At 35.9% G+C, this 5,434-nt stretch overlaps 1 pseudogene across 2 annotated transcripts; it reads left to right on the top strand.

Moving 5' to 3' along the window:
• The first annotated feature begins 2,377 nt into the window (after positions 1–2,377).
• On the top strand, positions 2,378–5,118 carry LOC145070020 (receptor-like protein kinase FERONIA pseudogene; annotated as a pseudogene). 2 transcript variants are annotated; one of them, XR_013689794.1, is made up of 2 exons: positions 2,378–2,930; positions 2,998–3,271. The product of XR_013689794.1 is annotated as a receptor-like protein kinase FERONIA pseudogene, transcript variant X2 (transcript). The 2 variants fall into 2 exon arrangements; XR_013689793.1 differs by lacking the exon at positions 2,998–3,271 and adding an exon at positions 3,491–5,118 and having other exon boundaries at positions 2,436–2,930.
• Positions 5,119–5,434: the final 316 nt, after the last annotated feature.

Genomic DNA, 5,434 nt, shown 5'->3' with positions numbered 1-5,434 from the left:
CACCTTCACGTCCAGAGAAAACCCTAATAGCTCGCTAGCCTCTATTCTTAAGTGTGTGAGACCAAAAGAGAGTGTATTAGAGCATTTCTTGAGGAGTAAAGAGCTTGGAACAAGGAAGAGCTTGTAGATCCAGCCTTCCCAGTGTTGTGCCAGCAAGATTGAGGTATAAAGCTACCACCTTTACAGTTCATTGCATAGATCTCCCTTTTTGGTAAAAGAAATGGTCATTTCTAGGGCATGATGGGGTCACATCCGGGTTTGATCTTGTCATAAGGGCATGATGGGGTCACAAGTCGCAACAACCCAAATGGTTTACTTGGTTGCCATACAGATGATCAAATTTAGTTTGGAAATAATGTTATATATTGAAGTTACGATATTATGTGGAATTAGTGTTACACCGTGTAATTTGAAGAATTTTTTTTGAAGTATTGTATCATTTTGTGGGTTGTGACTTCTAGTAATGGTCGACAAGGGATCGAAAATAAAGTATGTTGGAGAAAAGCACCAGAATTTATAGAAAATAAACAATGAAGGGAATTCCATTTCATCCCATCGATTTTCTCATTTGCAAATAAGTGGTCTTTAGCCCGGAGAATTTTTCTTCCATTTCATCCCCACTTTCCTAACAAATACAATTAATCTTTTCATAATCATATATAATCCATAATATAAAAATTGATATAAATCAATCATAATAAATTCACATAAAGAAGCCATGCATGCATGCATGAATGATTTACCTCTTTCTTCATATTTTGTTGTTCCGTCTCTCTCAATGGCCGGATTCTCTGAAAACGTAAATGACAATTTATAATAAGAAATCAATCAATCAATGAATCAAGAGTTTTCATTAAATCTACAGTTTTAATTAATAACGATATATCTGAGATAATTAATTACCTTGCATAATAATCTGAATCGAAACAGCATGTCGGCTTCTGTTTGGAGTGCCTTCTGAGTCTCGACTTTCTTATCAATTTCCTTCGTCATCTTCTCCAACATTAACCCTCTCTCTTCAAGCATCTTCTCTGTCTTCTCTAGGTTTGACCTCAACCTCTCCTCCTTCCCCCACAACAACATTATTGGACAATTGTAATATATAATAAGAAATTAAGAATAATTCTGATTCAAGATAATCTTTAAAAATATCTTTTTTTGGAAAATGTCACTGCCAAATTGGTAGGGTGGAAGTAGCCTGCGGATGATTTCGTTGGGGGAGATGGTTGTCGGTTGTCGGAGATGGATATCTATGAAAGTTATATCCGGAATGTTTGAGGGGGTGGATTTTGGTCAATTTAACATGCGCATTTTAAGTTGCGTGAAATTGGGAATTCTATATTCTTCCACTAGTTGTGAAACCCGTATATTATATGGGTTGATTAAAACAAAATGTTAAATAGAAACGATTAAATGAGAAGTTTATTTGAATTTGAAATTTGAAATAAATAAAAATTATGAGAAAAAAAAACATGCAAAAAATAAATAAATTAAAATTATTGTTTAGTTATCAGACCCGTATACTAAACAGGTTAATTATAACAAAATGTTAAACACAAAGGTTTAAACTGTAAATTTATTTAAAATTGAAATTGAAATTTAAAATTTAAAATTTGAAATTAATATCATTATGGTAGGTTTAATTTATGGAAACTAATTAATAATATATTAAAAATGGAAAATGAAATAAATGAGAAGTGGAAAATAAATATATCTCTAAATTATGACAAAATGACATGTGACAAATTGAATGAGAGAATGACATGTGGCAAAATCATTCTTATTTATTAGGATAGATATTTTCTAATCATATAGTATATATTTGGGTAAAATAATTCTAAAGAACTCGATTGCTTACAAATCTCGACGTTTTACGACATCAGCAAAACAAATATAACTTCTTTTATAAAAATTAGAAATTAAATTGTTTTTTACTTTTTATGCTTACAAATGTTACTACTCAATTAAATTATGACAAGTGTCATCATTTCATATTTTTTTAACCAACTCATTAAGGCTATATTAGAAATATATCAAATAAAATTAAATTGAATGATGATTTATAATTTTAGTTATAAAATATAGGAGGTAATTTAATTTCTCAAAGGAAAATATATAAACAACTTATGCTAAAACAAATTATATGGATACTGATTCAGTGATTCTCAAGTAGCAACGCATTTGGTCCCGAAACCCGGCCGACCCGACTTGACCCGACCCGAACGGATTTAATCGATACCGAAAAGTGTGGATTGATAGAACCGGTAGTTGATAGATAACATACACTAACCGGTTCTGGTATGACAGGGGTATTTTCGGGACAGTGATAAGTACTTTGGACATACTAGATTACGTCACAAAAAACTTATACGATTGGTTAAGCAAATGTTTTCCATATCATACGTGAAGATTACAGTTTGATACACACTGAATCATATGTGTGAAGGTTATCTTGGGATCTTTTGGAAAACATCGCTGAAAATTGCAACGCCGCAGTGCTGATTGCTGAAGGTGGAAGAAGGAAACAAATCAATGTCTTAACTAAATAATTAAAAATACATTATCTATTAAGAACGGATATTTATGTCCATTAACTATAAAATGCCGTGGATGAATAAACACCCTTTCAAAATTGGATAAACAATGTTATGCAGTGTTATGATTTGAATGAATAACGATAATTTATTTATAGTGGACCCTTGATCCGGTATAGTTAAGAGGAAGGAAAAGAAATGAAAGTCAATTCCAGTGTCTTAACTTTTTCTCGGTGCTGTATTGCCGTCAATATAAACCCTTTATTTTATGTTTGCTTAGTTAGGGTTCCTGTTTCTGTTATTGTTCTTCGTGGCTGTGGAAAGCGCGATCATTGGTGCGTAGTTTTTCGAGCGTTGAACACGGTGGGCGATTTCACCCAAACTGCTGTTTTGAAGGTAATAATTCTTTTGTTCTTGGATGAATTAGATTTTCAGCAAAGTTCAACTCTTCATTTTTGTTCAGAAATTCTTAGATCTGCTTGCTTTGGCGTTTGTTTAATCCTACTTGGTACCTGTGGAAATCAAAGAGGCACAATTGGAACTCTAATTCTTCTAACCCACAATAAGTAGATGATTTTAGAGATTGATTAGATTTGATCTGCTGGTTTGCTGCTGATTTTGTTAGTATAGAGTAGTATAGCCTTGTAATTTAATTACTCGATTAACAAAATGACAATTTGAATATTGATTTTTTTGAATAAGACAGGATTTGTTTATTTATTGTTTTATTGATGAAACTGAATGTGTTTTTATGTTTGATAGGAGGGGGTGAGGATTGAGGATAGAATCAATTACCCTATTTTTTTGTGTGTGTGTGTTGGTACTTTTTGTAGGTTATTCTTCTTAATCGTGATGGAAATTGTTTTTGGTGTTTGTGGGTTTATTGGTTTGTTATGACATACGATGATGAGTATTGAAGATTTAATGATTGTATTGTGATATGCTTTGATACATAGGGTCAAAGTTAGTCGGGGAATACAATGGCTGTAAAACAGGGGCCTTGCATTCCCACGTTTGATTGGGAATTTCGGAGTCTTGATAAATTTCAGTCGGCAGTGGAACACTTAAATGACATTCTTTTTGCCATTGTTGCATTTGCCGGTTTCTTTATTCGTGATAAGCTAGAAAAAATACTAGCAGGTATCCATTGGGCAAGGCACAATACGTATCACCTACGTGCCTACTTTTCTCGTGTTTTGGTACTTGGTTTTATGATGGATATGGTTTTAGCTGCAAATGGTGCTCCACAACAAGTTATCAAACACCTGGGTAACAACAACAAACCCTGGGTGATCGGTGGCGTCATTACTGTTGCTGTCCTCCTTGCAATTTTCAATCTTCTTGTTTGTTACCTATGTTCCCGAAGAAGAACACTCCACAAGAGTGTTCAGCCAAGTAACCAGGAATACAAAGGTGGGCTGACCTACACTTTGTATTCTTTCAGCGAGATTGAGAATGCAACTGAAAACTTTGACAAGGGTCGGGTTATCGGCGAGGGTGGGTTTGGGAAAGTCTACATTGGAACACTCAACGATGGGACCAATGTAGCTATCAAGCGCGGGAGTACGCTTCACGACCAAGGCGAGAAGGAATATAGAGCCGAGATTGCAATGCTTTTAAGGCTCCGTCATTACAACCTCATTTCTTTACTCGGTCGTTGTTCCGAAAACTCGGAGATGATCCTTGTATACGAGTACATGGAAAATGGAACCCTCCGTCAGAATCTTTATGACAGCAACAGCCCCCTACCAAACAACGATCCGTTAACGTCGAATCAACGGCTCAAGATTGCAATACATTCAGCAAACGGTCTACACTATCTTCACACGGGCTTCCAAAGTCCCATCATCCACCGCGACGTGAAAACATCCAACATTCTCTTAGATAAAAACCTCAATGCCAAAGTGTCTGATTTTGGACTATCAAGAGAGCGCCCTGTTGTGGATAAGGCACTAAGCAGTCTTGTGAAGGGTACTAGGGGGTATCTAGACCCGGAATATTACTTGCGACATAGGTTGACCGAGAAGTCGGACGTGTACTCTTTCGGCGTCGTGCTTTTTGAAATCTTATTTGGACGCCCTGCCCTGGATGAAACACGTCCCACAGAGCAACGGGTCTTGTCTGAATGGGCACTACACTGTTACAGAAACAACATTCTTGAGCAGAATATCGACCCGTATCTCATGGGTGAAATGTTGCCCCAATGCTTGGAGGTATATGCCAAAACTGCAGCCTCTTGTCTTGCTGACAAGGGAGAAGATAGGCCGTCAATGGGGGATGTACTTGTGAGTCTCCAGCGTGCCTTGGCTCTTCAAGAGAGTCGAGAGGTTTTCCTCCAGATGCCACCCAACGGTTTTGATGGAGTTGTAGGAGGTAATTAACGAGGTTGCTGTAGGATGGAGGTGTATATCTTTGTCTAGATTTTGTAGAGATCTATATCATTCTAGGCTATTCCAGGATGTGACCCCCTAAGGGGGCTGGCGGTTTGTTATTTAGCATATATTAAGCTTTGTAGATTGGAAATTGATGTTAAATTGTTAATAGTTCCTGCTTCTTATTTTTATGCATCAATTGTTTTTTTTTTTTTTATGGTGTAGAAATTAACTTTTCCAGAAAGATAAAAGTCTTTTTAAGTGACGAGACACAATTTTTTATTGTAAAACAAAATTTTTTAGATTCTTAAAATCCCCAATCCCTTCCCTTGTGGCTTGTGACGAGCTCATTGCAAATATTAAAATCAAAATCACTTTCTTAGTCTCCAATTACATCTACTTGCAAACTTAGGTGGAGATGTGCTCATTGCTCAGTGTCAAATCTTTCCATCGGCGGACCTGTAACACGCCCAAGCCCATCCAAACATAAACCGTTACATAACTAAAGTTATTAAATAATCATATTTA

Source organism: Lactuca serriola, chromosome 8, assembly GCF_051521515.1.
Source record: "Lactuca serriola cultivar US96UC23 chromosome 8, Lser_US96UC23_V15, whole genome shotgun sequence".
Lineage (NCBI taxonomy): Eukaryota > Viridiplantae > Streptophyta > Magnoliopsida > Asterales > Asteraceae > Lactuca > Lactuca serriola.
Note: the sequence above shows the minus strand (reverse complement) of the source record. Positions and strands in the feature narration are given on the sequence as shown.